Source organism: Protopterus annectens, chromosome 1.part0, assembly GCF_019279795.1.
Source record: "Protopterus annectens isolate FY-2018-M chromosome 1.part0, PAN1.0, whole genome shotgun sequence".
Classification (NCBI taxonomy): domain Eukaryota; kingdom Metazoa; phylum Chordata; order Ceratodontiformes; family Protopteridae; genus Protopterus; species Protopterus annectens.
Window position 1 is genome coordinate 858,050,473 of NC_056725.1, and position 14,399 is coordinate 858,064,871.

The 14,399-nt window shown below is 40.4% G+C and overlaps 1 protein-coding gene across 1 annotated transcript in view; it reads right to left on the minus strand.

Annotated features, from left to right (window-relative positions):
• GNPAT (glyceronephosphate O-acyltransferase) overlaps window positions 1-14,399 on the minus strand; it is a gene marked incomplete in the record, with an annotated part of 1,227,276 nt that overhangs the window by 390,709 nt on the left and 822,168 nt on the right.

A 14,399-nucleotide genomic window follows, 5' to 3' on the forward strand; every position in this document is an offset into this window, starting at 1 on the left:
GACTTGCTCATCATACAAATTGAGGTACAGAAAAGTAGAAAATGGAGGAACAGCAAGCAGAGGTAAATAAGGGTAAGCACAAGGTATGAAAGGTGGGGGTAATTGTTTTTATTGGGGAAACAGCATTTTTGTAAATTATAAAAAATTAGGGAAGGTGGGGAACACCTGTGGATAGAATAGCGGGAGACAGGCAGGTGGCAAAGGCAGGCAAACAGAATATAGACAAAGACAATGGTGGCAAAGAAGCAAAAACTGGGGAGGACAGTGGATGGACACAAAGAGACATATAGAGAATGGACAGATGATGGTGGGAGGGTTGAACAACAACCAAGGAAAGGGGGTGAGAGATAAAGAAGGGAAATATCAGGAAAGGGAAACAGTGGATTCCTGACATGGCTGGATGCCTGTACTGAAAAATAATCAGGAGAACAAGACAAACACTGCTTTATTAAGCTTTCACATCACTGATTTATTAAAACCAAAAGAGATAATCTTTCACAACAAGTGATTCTTCCTTGGCGAGAAACCATGTTCTCTCTTTTTACTGTAATCAATCATTGTACTTCTTGTTTATGTCAGCATTTTTTTACACTTAACTAGCTTGAAGTCTGCACCCCTTGAAACATTAAGGATTGGCTGATGCTAAGCTGGCCCAAGCATCCCTCACATGGATGGCCAGTGTTATGAACTGGTTGCTTCCCTAGCTGTTCTAAAGGGCAGGGCCTGCTTGTCACATAAAGCTGCCAGTCACAGCAGACAGCATTCCATATTACTATAGCAGACATCCATCTGTCAGCACACCTTGGCAGCCAACAGCCTCTGCAGCTGATGCCAGGAAACAACTGCAGGCTACTGTCATCCACTATTAAGACAGAAACACCCCCCCCCCAAAAAAAGTAGACATGAAGACCACTAGTGGCCTCTCCAGATCACATCCAGAAGGGAACCATCATCCCCCAATTAAAAAGCATGACCTGGCAACCACTAGTGACCCGCCATTGGAGATGGTTGTGAGCAGAGACCAAGATGCGTTGTAGCATTATCTCCTACCCCTCCACGACTGGACCTGCAGAAGGATGACAAATTGGGAAAAAATTATCAGACACATGCTACAAATCCAATCATAGCTATTCCATGGGGTAGCACAAGCTTCAAACATATATTGCCTCTCAATACATGCAAGCATGTTCAGATGCCACTACTCCACTGCTGGAAAACAAAATATGAAGCAGAACAATTAGGATAGTGGAACATAATGGCACTGAAAAGAATGCTTACAGAAAATTTCTGGTTCCTTCATCAGAGCCACTGCCTCCCAGTGGTGCAGCAGGCCAAGGTGGCACAAGTTCAATTCACTTCACCAATGCTAGCACTGCTCTTCAGAATGAATGACACACCATTTTATCTAGCTCACTACAGGCATCCATTTTACACAATGGGTCATCACAATGGCACAATAGGCACAGACTAAAGTTCCTATGCAAGAAGAAAGTACAGCTGTGCAGGTAAATTCCCATAACTGTTGATGTTTGAATGTGGTCACGCCTGACATCCAGGCTGACTTTTCAGAGTTGAAAGCCTTTCCTGAGGCACAGTTTATGTTGCCTTACTTCAGATGTCTACATGTACGTGGTGGATAGGCATTAACCACTCATTCCATCTTTAGTTCTTTCTTGGCCTCAAGCAAGGCAAGGCCATGTGTATGCCAGGGACTGCTGTACTGAATCATGTCTATGTCAGGGTCTGCAGAGTTTGCTTGCCACTTGGGTACATCATGTGGTATAAATAACACCATTCCACCTAAATGAATCTGCACAAGGAGGACAGGGGACCAAGGTACAGGAATGAAGGGGGAAGAGGTATATGGCTACTCACTCTGACCCCCTTATAATCCCACTGCAGGAAAGGGGAGGAGGGAGACAGACAGACAGGATTGCAACACTGACCATATCTGAACAACTACAATTACAGAAAGCTGTCTACACAACTGTATAACAGGTCCATGAGTGTTTAAACTGGCTAACGACCACAAGGATCTTTTTAAGCCTAGCCATGCACCCCAAATATCTGACACGTTCTGGTACCCTTGATAAGTGTAAGTAGGGGCTTAGGAGATAAGCAGGGGCCTAGGAAATGAACCATTTACATGCTGCCTGTGTCCACTAAAGACATAGCAGCCAAACCCAGGGATGAATTTTCTGTCCCCATCCAATTGTCCAAGATGCACTTGAATTGAGTTAGGGAGGAACTCTGCTTCACATGGATAGGAAGCCTATTCCAGGGAAGCTGTGGTCTCTGGGATACAGACTTGTCTCTGCAATAGGTCCTATTTATATCATAGGCAATGTTCAAGTCTTCAGAATGGATAATTCTAGTGCTGTCTGTTTTGCAGATATGCCGGAGGGCCATCAACGTGGGGTCTGACAATGCCTTGTATGCCAGGCACAGATCTCCCCTCAACAGTCTGTAGGAGATAGAATACAGGGATAGAAACTTGAGTTGGTCTGCACAGGACATGGTACTTATGCCCTGTATTCTTTTGGTGAAGAACCTCTGTGAATGTCCCAATTGTTGGATATGCCTGGATAGGTACATAACATAGGAGGCATTTTACTCAATGATAGGTCTGATGAATGCTGAATACAGTGGAACAATGACTTCCTTGGACCTAGATGCCACACCTTTATTTATAAGTTGCACAACACAGAATGATTTCCTCACTACTGCAGACACATGATGGCCAAAGGTTAGATTACTTTCTATGTCCCCAAGTCCCTGATTACTGTTATTCAAGGGTCACTTGCAGTCATAACTTACAGGGAAGAGGACAGTGGTTGACTCAGTGCCTCGATCAGGACAGGAATATGCCCTTTGCGACAGTAAAATCAAAGCTAGCCCTACTGTAAGACATCACAACAAATCTGTAAAGTGTACACAAAGCATTAGGCAAGGACCAAGTAGCTGATTCTGGGATGCCCTGAGCTCTAGTAGTGGCAGAGTCCCTTGTAAAATGGGGTTTGACCTTATCCTGTAATGTCTTGCCATATGTTATACATAAAAAGTTAATGCAATACACAATTTACTTTAAATCAGATTGTTTTGTCACTTCAAATTATCTATATACATCCATGGACAGCAGGATTATGTCTCTTTTTCTTAGGGATTACAGAAGACCACTGGTAGTTGAATAGCTTAGTTCAGAAATTCCTCAGTAGCAACTTTTGGCAAAATATCTCCGGACTCTATGGAACTTCGGAAAGGATTCTTGAACATAATGACCTGTAGTCTGAAGACTCTCCGAGCAGAGGTGGAAACTATCAGGAACACTGATTTCCAGTTAAATTTCAGAGGTACAAAAGCTGCTATTTTAAGGTGACAAGGCCAGTTGGGGACAGACTATTTTCAACAACTGTCAAATACACCACTGAAGTTCCAGCCTGACGCATGGAAGAAGAGGGACTAGAAAATCGAAAGGATGAGAATGTCGAAGCCAAATGACTTTAGAAACCACTGGAGCTCTCTCATAGAGCTTGGCCAGAGGAAGGATAGGAATCTAGAATCTCCTTGTGTTCTGACTGAGTGTGCTTTTCAGCTGATAACTATATTTTCTGGGACTTTTTAACTGTTCAGAGTTGAATAAAACAAAAACTGAATTCAGTTCAGAATACAGTTTGAATACATTGGGTTTATTTAAACTGCATTTGCTTTAATATTGCTACACACTCAAGTATGCTAGCTTGCACTGCACTTGGATTGTTTTTATGGTGTTTTAGCTGCTTTTCTGTAAAAAACAAAAAAAAAATCTAAGCTTGTTTCCTGCTTTTCATGTAACTAGTCTAGTCCACATACAGATTTGCTGTATCCAGGACTGTCTGTAAGCTTCTGAGCCCGCCACCCCAAGCCTTTCTGTGTTGGAGGGAAGCCTTCTAGCTTATCAGTGGGAGTGGTAAGCACTAGGTAGCCTATCTACCACAAGAGGAGTGGTTTCTGGCCCAGAAATTGTAGTTTATTGGCCGTTTGGGTAGTTTTTTCTCTCTCTTTCAACTTTCTGGTTAAAAGCCCGCATTTGTGCTTTTCCCACCATTCCTGTAACTAGTCTAGTCCAGATACAGATTTGCTCTATCCAGGACTGTATGTAAGCTTCTGAGCCCCAAAAGCCTTTCTGTGTTGGAGGGAAGCCTTCTAGCTTATCAGTGGGACTGGTAAGCACTAGGTAGCCTGTCTACCACAAGAGGAGTGGTTCCTTGCCCAGAAATTGTAGTTTACTGGCCGTTTGGGCAGTTTTTCCATCTCTTTCAACTTTCTGGTTTAAAAGTCCACGTTTGCTCTTGTTTCCCACCTTTCCTGTAACTAGTCTAGTCCAGATACAGATTTGCTGTATCCAGGACTGTTTGTAAGCTTCTGAGCAGTGCCAAATTCTGCTCTTCAATTTTTCCCTTAGATCTGCTAGTTCTCTCCTCTCCTACACTTTTATTAGCTTATTAGTCTAGCACTTTACCAGACTTCTTGTAGCAATTATTGTAGCACACAAAAGGTGCTACCAGCACTAAACATTTTACAAGGAAACAGCACCACTACTTATTATTAATGCCCACCCCTCCAGGCATGTCTAAAGGTCAGTTACCTGTACTTTCTCCTATTAACCTGGTGAACTTGGGCATCCTGAGGCAATGTAGCAACTGCCTCATGTACACCGACAACACTCTCCTCTTACCTCCCAACACTCAGACTTGCGAGAGAAGCACTTATATATCCAAACTGGAAGCCACGCACCCTCAAGCCAAGACTGGAATAGCTGGTCAAGAGGGGAAGGTCAACACTTGCACCACACCACATGGAACACATAGCTCTCCAGAACACACACCAGCACTGCCTTCACATAAAAACACAAACCACACACCCACCTTTGCAGAGGCTCTCAATAAAATCTAACCAAACAGCAGAGACCTTCAAGGCATAAACGCACTCAACCACCACAACAAAACACTAATCACGAGACACATAACTCTCCTAAACAGTGTGCCACTCAACCAAAGCCCCTACGGCAAAACAGCATGCCCAACACACTAGTCATAGGTGACTCGATAGTGAGGCACACTGATGTCCCACTCACTAGGTTGAATAAGGAGAAAGTAACAGTCAGCTGCCTGTCAGGTGCCAGGATCCGCCACATAACACACACACTCAGGTCCCTCAACAACAGGTACAAATATGACTCTGTCATGGTACATGTGGGTGTGAATGACCTGAGACATACCTCCCTGGACTACATCAAAAGAGACATGGAGGAGCTCTAGGATTATGTAGCCCAGGCATGTATGACCCTAGCCCTGAGCAGCATCCTACCATCACCCAGAATGATACCACAGTACAAGCAGAAAATGATTGATTTCAACAATTGGCTAAGTTTCTGGTGTCATTCTAAGGGGATCCATAAGTTTCTGGTGTCATTCTAAGGGGATCCAGTATCTATCTGCCAGGGATGACATGACTGACAGACCTCGATGCTTTTCCACAGATGGCCTGCATCTGTCACCCCTGGGCTTCGGATACTGGCCAAGGCTCTTGCCATCCCTATAGTGCCTTTTTAGGCAGTGTTCCAAAGATCAAATTACCACCATAACACCTACAAACAAATGCAATCTGAGGGTCATGCTGGTCAACGGTAGAAGTTTAAATCTAAAAATGCACTCGCTCGAAGCACTCTTTAAAATGGAGAACATCAGCATTTGTGCTGTAACAGAGACCTGGGTCAAAGCAGCAGAAAGCACCCCTGCACTACCAGGCAGTAACTCATTCCACATCTTTCGGCCCCAGAACTTGGACCGAAGCTCCAAAGGTGGTGGTGTCCCCATATTCATAAAGGATGCGCACACCTCCAGACTGATAACCCAACATAATGCATCAGGGATACTTCAGGTGCAGCTAACATTGTGTAAGACAGCGATTCAGGTCGTAGCCTGCTACAGGTCCCCAACCATGTCCCAAGACTCACACTCCACTTTCCTAAGCACCCTGGAGAATGTTGGGTCCAGCCTAACACTCTCATACTAAGCGACTTCAACTCCCCCTCCATTAACTGGGAAAACTATTCATATTTCAATACACTTGCCCAACGTTTCCTGGAATTCATTAATTTCAATGCCCTGGACCAGCTTGTTCTTACCCCTACTAGAGGTAGCAACATCCTTGACCTGATCATTACTAACAAGGGCTACTGTTGCGCTACACCAATAGTCAACTCCTCCTGGGTTAGATCCGACCACAAACTAATCACCCTGGAAATCCCCCCCCCCCCCCCCCCACACACACACACACAGGTAAATCACCATGAAAAACTTCTCCAAAGCTAACTTTGGGCTCCTAAAAACAGAGGTTGCTAACCTCATGGCACCCCTGCAAATGGAGAATAGTTGCATGACTGCTGAATCATACATCAATGCACTGTACAAACATGCACACAAATGCAAAGATCTCCCCATACCCAATAGAACCAAGATGCTCTCCTCCAAAAAAAGGAAGCCAATCAGGTGGTCCCCTGCTATAAACAAACTCTACAACAAAAGGAGAAAACTGACGCAGAATAAGGTGAAGTCCCAAGACTGGAAAAATTCCCTTATCAGCTTCAACAAAAAGTTGAGATCTCTCATCAACTCCTCTAAAACTAGCTATGAAAACAGAATTGCAGCAGATAGTAAAGACAACCACAAGGCCTTCTATAGTTATGTAAAGACTCTCCATGGCAATACCCAGATTTGCTCTGAGCTACTGCACAATGGTACCTCCTATACTGAGCCAACAGATATTGCCAATATACTGGCCGGCAGATTCAGTGCCAACTATACCCCCCCCAAAGGACCAATGATAATACCAGTAGATTGCCAGGCACCCAGTATTACTGCTGCACAGGTTAAAAACAGCTTCTATGGGACCTGACAATATCCCTGGCTGTGTTCTACATGAACTACAGAGTGAACTGGCACCTTACCTGTGTGCACTGTTCAATCACAACCTCACCTCAGACTTTGTCCCTACCAAATAGTGCACTGCTACAGTCATCCCACTCCACAACGGACAAGTGACTACAGACCCTGGGAACTTTTGCCCCATTAGCGTGACGAGTCTGATATGCAAATCTATGGAATGCATCGTCATAGACCCAATACACAAGGATATAGGGAATCTCCACGCATTGGATCCCACACAGTTTGGTTTTGTGAAGGGTAGATCAAGCCTCCTCAACCTGTTCAACTTCTATGAGTCAGTCACCAGAGCAGTGGATAAAAGCAAGGTGGTTCATACAGCCTACCTTGATCTGGCCAATGCCCTTGATACCATACCCCACTCAGGAATCATAGAAAAACTCAGTAAGCTAGGCATCAACCCCTATACCACTAGGTGGGTTGCAAACTGGCTTACAGAAAGAACCTACAATGTGAAAGTTGCTGACTGCAAGTCAGACTGTCGACCAGTCACGAGTGGAGTCACACAGGGTTCAGTCCTGGATCCTCTCCTGTTTGGTATTTACTTCTCTGAAGTCCAGGCCAACACGAAGGGACTCTGCCTGACAAAGTTCACAGAGAATTACAAGCTGGGAGCTATTATTAACTCAACCACCGCCCCTTCTAACAACGCTAACGTTGACGCCGTAATGGCACCCACCATGGACACCTCAGCTACTGCTTCGAGTTTAGTGATAGATGCGCAACAAGCTAATAAAAAAACTCACCAGTCTACTTTAAACTTCATAGAGAAACGGTTTCAATTAGAGAAACCGGAACGTGTGCAGGATTCTCTAAAGAAAAGGGAACCATCCTCCATGAAGCAAGAGACTCTGTCAATGAAGCGCAAGCACGACAGCCCATTGAGACAGGGCAAGAATGCCCGCAAACAGTAAGAGGCGTTCTAAACCTTTCATCTTTTATTTTGAACGACTTTCATGTGTCCCTTCTTTCAAAGGGGTTAAGCTTTATACCTATGGCTAATTTGGATTTAGTAGGTATGATTACTGATGTAAAAATGTTCGTGAGGAACTTGAATCTGAAACTTCTGTTTAATGTCAACATTGATTCTAGTATTACTCTTAGAAAGCGTAGCACATTTATACTTGTGAATGTACCGATTACTAATGCCTTTTGTAATGTATGTGAAGTTGACTTTAGGGAACAATTTAATACTCATGATAGGAGGTTCATCTATAATTTAACTTATGAACAACATCTTGCATTACAGAATCTTAAAAGAAATAATGAAATCATTATTAAACAGGCAGACAAGGGTGGTAGCATTGTGATTATGGATAGGGCTTGCTACAACTTATCAATGGAGAAGATATTGGTGGACCATTTGTCTTTTAAAAAAATTAGTTCGTTGGATGTCAGGAAGCACATTACTGATGTTAACTTATCTATATATGATATGCAGTTTAATAATAATATTAGTTTAGAATTGTTTCACTTTTTTTCTGTACCATGTCCTACTATACCTCAGTTATATGGACTTCCAAAAATACATAAATGCTTGTTAGATCCTCCTATGAGGCCTATCGTCTCTGGCAATGGGTGGGTCACCGAACCTGTTTCGGTGTACCTTCAGAAGCAATTATTTCCTTTTCTGGATAAATGTAATTTTGTTATTAAGGACACTGGTGATTTTCTTTTTAAATTATCAAATTGGTATTATAGTGAACCACGGAATTTAGATGATTTTTTATTTGTTACCTTAGATATTGTGTCACTGTTCACTGTTATCCCTAACTTGTATGGTGTAGAGTCCATTAGGAAGTTTTTGACTGTTGAAAAAACCTTAACTTGTGATTCCATTCAAAATATATGTTAACTGTTGGACCTAGTACTTAGTCATAATGTGCTCATCTTTAATCAACAACCGTATTTGCAGGTCAACGGGGTTGCCATGGGCACCCCTGTACACATATGCAAACCTTGTATTATATCAGTGGGAATTGGACAATATGCATGATGGTAAAAAGTTTTTTGATGCACATGTTGTGTTTTATCAGCGTTTTGTTGATGACTGTTTTTTAATTTGGAATGGCTCTAGGGATAATTTAGAACAATATCTTGTATACTTGAATAGTACGACACCCTTTTTAAAATTTAAATCAACTATTACTAATAAAGAGGCCTCTTTCCTTGATGTTAGTATTTTTTCTAAAAATGGAATTCTAAATACATCTGTTTTCAAGAAAGAGACCTATGTGGGTAGATATGTACATGCGGATAGCATGCATGCCCCACATGTTTTTCGAGGTGTGGTTAAGTCTCAATTTATTAGAGTGAGTAGACTTAACACAGATGATACTATTTTTAGTGAACAGCTAAATGATACATTTAAAGATTTCATTGACTGTGGCTATGAAATGACTATTTTGAATGAATTAAAAAACTATGTGTCCACTAATAGAGATTTATTATATGCTCCATATTTTAGAAATCCATATTTCACAGATTTTGATATTAGAATAAATTCAACCGCAAGCCCTGATATACAAAGGTTTAGATATGTAACTGGTTATGCTAGTAAGGTCACTCTTGTTAAGCGTACAATCTATAAGTATTGGCCCATCTTAATGGCATCTCCTGAACTCACAAAACTGTTAGGTGATAAGCCATTTTTTAGTTTTAGAAATATGAGAAGTCTTAAAAGTATGCTATGTTACAAGGATTTTTGTCCTCCCTCAAATTTGTCTTTTGATAGACCCCTTTGTTCCGTATCCTATTTTGGCACTTATCCATGCCATCACTGCTCCTGTTGTTCTGACTTGGTTACTGTTTTGGAATCCAGTAAATATGTGCACATGAAAACACGTTATACTTACAATTTTCATGTAAAAGCCACTTGTACTTCTACCAATGTGGTATACATGGCATCATGCACTGTATGCCCTGCATATTACATTGGTAAGACTACACGTAGACTAAAGGATAGGATTATTGAGCACAAGTCAGAAATCAGGAGGCAGTGTGCTCAGAATGCTTTATTTAAACATATTGAGACTCATGGAGACCAACATACACTTAGGTTTAGGGTTATAGACTTGGTTGTTCCCTCTAGTAGACATGGTGATATTAATAACTTTCTTGAGACTAAAGAATATCAGTGGATAGTACGTCTAGGAGCTGATAGCCCTCCTGGCATTAACAGTACAGTCAGCATTAAACCTATCCTTGTTGGATTGCAACGCAATATGAAATGAGTATTTTATTGATTTTTATGTTTTTTGATATATACCCTTTTTTATATATATTTTTTATATATTTTTGTATTTACATAGTTGAGGTAGATAAATGTATTGTATGTGTATGTGTGTATATATATTCACACACTTTTTTATAAAAGTTTTTAAATGTTCTTATTAAATGTGTATAGCTTTTTGATGTGCATTTTTGAATATGTCATGTGACTTTGGCTGCAGTCACATGATTCTCTGGCTTGTATAAAAGCAGTTGCTTTTTGTATGTCTGTATTCAGTATTGAGAAAGGGTTATTCCCGAAAGCTTTGCGTTATAAAGTGTTTTGTTCTCAACATTCTTTGTGTGATTTTAGCTATTATTAACTCCCCAAGTGATGTTGACAACCTACAGAAAGGCCTCATTGAGACCAACGACTGGTGTCAGAACCATGGCCTTAAGCGCAATGCCAAAAGATATGTATTCATCCCCTTTGGGAAAAAACTGGTTCCCATGAATTACTACATCGATGGTAGTCCACTGAACACAGAAGGTGCTATAAGAGATCTGGGAACACAGGTCGACAGCAACCTCTCTTTTGAGCACCACATTGCCTCTGTGGTCAGAAAGTCCTTCTATGATATTAAATCTATTATATATAATAATTATAATACCTGTTTTCTTAATATACAAAATCTTTTTAATACCTGGAATAATATGTTTTTTACTATGGAGGAAAGACTTACAATTATTAAAATGATAATATTCCCCAAGATTTTATACTTAATACAATCAATAATACTTCCACCTACAAAAATAATTATCAAGAAACTGAACACACTAATGTTAAATTTCTTATGGGCACCTAATAGACCTAGGATTGCATTAAAGAAACATACTAATAGCTGGTCTCAAGGGGGTATTTCTTTTCCAGACTTTAATTTATATACTATCTCTTCTACTGTAAAAGTTATTACTTTATTAATAGATCAGTCATATGTCACAAAATGGAAAGATTATTGGGAGCTAATTAGTATACACTTCATGAAAATTTCCTTAACACATAAAAATATGATTGTAAATAACTCCATGTTATGGTTACTAAAGGAATTTTGTACTTCACCTATTACACCTAAACATATGGTTTGTTACCCATTAAATATTATTATTAGTTATCGTAACTTTATATTCATGCACCCTAAATATAGGGAATGGAATTTTATTGTATTTCCTATAATGTATGCTCAGGGTATGCTTTTGTCATCTACTTCTGAAGGAACTCATTTAGCTATAGATAATGATCTAAAGTACTGGTATCAGTTGATATCTGATAATAAAGTTAAAAATCTAGATTTCTTAAAACAAGAATTTGATCTAAGAGAAACTTGCTGGTTAGAGGTTCAGACCTTTAGACAACATCTCATTAATAAAATAGATTTAATGTCTATAACTGTTAAAGAATCTATTCCAACACTGATTGATTACTTGATATTAAATTTACAACATAAAGTTTCTGATAAAGGTAAACTTTCATACATACATAAAGTTATCAGACAAGAAACTTTTACAGTGTAGATTCATACTGGAATTATTTCACTTCTATTAATGGGGACCCACCAAATCAACAAGATAAACAATATATATTGGAATCTGCTTATAGAACGTCTTCCATTGTCTGGAGACTTTATACATGGAAATTTTTACATAGATCTTTTATACACCTTTGATGATGAATAAAATAAATAATAAAGATAATCTATGTAAGAGATGTAATGTAGAAATTAATGCTGACTGGGCTCATATGTTTTATGACTGTATAAAATTGAAAGAATACTGGAAGTCAATTAATGAATTTTTGCAGGCTCTTTTACAGATAATTTCATTATTTCTAAATCTCTTATATTATTCAACACACCTGTACCTCAAAGTGTTAAAAGGTTAAGCTTCCCTTGTTATGGTCTATTCTAGCAGTGGCTAGGAAAATAATAACTAGAAATTGGATTTCAGATACACCTCCTTCGTTCAATGAATTTAAAAATGTTATGAATATAGTGTGCCATATGGAAATAAACACAATTAGGACTAGAACAAATAGAAAAACATCTTATTTTATTGTATGGGATAATTTACAAAATTTGTTAAAAAATTTTAATTTCAATAGCATGGTATTTTAGTTTAATTAATTGATCTGATTGTAGTGGATGTCTTTGTAAATACTTTAGTTGTTTTGTTGAATATTATAATAATACCTATTTTTAATTACTTGTATAAAATTGTTATGATATTTCTCTTATATGTTAAAACAATAAACCTGTTTTGAAAAAAAAAAGAAAGTCCTTCTATGTGCAACATCTCATTACTAAGGGTTTTGCATCCAGGACGAAAAAGGTCATTGTCTCCCTCTACTCTTCCCTCATTAGGCCAATCATAGAGTACAATTCTCCATTTGGCATGTACCTCACTAGACACCTGCAACAACTGGAGAGGCTGCAAAAGTACCTCACAAACAGGATCCTAAGCCATAAACACTTGTCTTATATGGACAGACTCAAAAAACTCCAACTATTCTCCATCTCATATCGCCTGCTTAGAGGCGATCTCTGTTTGACTTGCAAAGCCATGTCTGACCCAGCTGTGTTAGAAATGTTACATCTTAAGAAATCTCAATCCCTCCGCACCACACACTGCAGAGACCTCAACCTCATTACCACAATCAACAGAACATGCTGGAGGGACAGGTTCATAACCCAGAGACTGCCCATGCTATGGAATAGACATCCCATACATGTCAAACAGAGCGCCTCACTGGCCCTCTTCAGAAATCTTGACAAGTAGATGGGAAATAGAAAATTCACCCCGGGGATCACTCCAGTGGCTCTACTCGACAGAGGCACTGGGAACTAAAGTCGGTGGTATGATGCCAGGGTAATCCTATGGGCTAGGCTTGTAAAGGCTCCAGGGCCATTAGCATAGTACACACCTATGAACCTATAATGGTGGAAGTCATGTAACCCAGAGTCCTTAGAAACTCCCTGGCTGTGACTGAAGCCAAAGGAAGAAGGGACTGAAATAAAGCAATCAGTGTTAATGGCTTGAGAGGAGGCAGGGATGCTAGCACTGGAACAGTCTACAGTCTGCAGCCTGCACCCTAAGAAAACATGATCCTGAGGAGGGGTCAGGAATACGTTTTGGAAATTTACAGTAAACTCCAGGCTTTGCAGGAGACAAATAGTAAAGTGAAGACGCTGAAGTAAAATCTCTGGAGAAAAGGCCTTGAAATCATCAGGCAAAGGTTGAAGCCGAAGCCAAGAATAACTTCTCAACAAAGAACCAAAGGCAGCAGCCCTAGATGAGCCATCAGCTGCATCAAAGCTGCATTTAATGGAATGGAGAGCAACCTGAGAAGACGTCCTTACTAAAGAAAGAGCCAACGTCTTCCCCCCGGTGTCAGGAAGGTCTGAAATAACCTGACAGGCCTGAGAGAGAACAGCCAATCTATATCAGGTCATATGGGTCTGACAGTTCACAGCTCTAAATGCTAGGGTAACAGAAGTATATACTTTCTTAGCCAACTTCCCCATAGTTCTGCTGTTGTTGTCAGAAGGAAGCAACTTTGCAGAATGTGACAGTTTTCATGGCTTGTCAAATGCAACTGATACCACAGAAGGGTCAGCAGAGGGGCACTTATAAAGAAACTTGCAGTCTTCAGGCATCGTATAAGCCCTATCAGGTTTTTTGGGAGCAGAAGGCAAGAAATCATAAGCCTGAGAGGCAGTGGAAAAGGCACCAAGCAAGGCAGCAAGAACAGGAGGGACAGTAGAAAGCCTAACAGACTCTATTTGCAGAAAATCATAGTACCTCTTCTGAACATCAGACACCTGAGCACAATCCCATTCAGACTGCGCTTTCTTGGTGTTCTTCGCAAACAGCTGAACCTCAGGCCAGGAAGATCCTTCCACGGTGTCTTTAGCTAACACCTTAAGACACTGGTTTTCTAAATAAATAGCTGAGGACAGCTGACTATGCAATGTCTTAGGGACAACGGCCTGGCAAACAGCACAACACATATGGTTGTGGGAAGCACCTAAGCAAAATAAACGCTGCTCATTATGATCTTTATGGGGTATCTGTTTACCACACTAGCATTTCCCCATTCTGGATGAAACCAACAACCAACCAAAGTTAAAAAATATATAAGATAACAAAAAC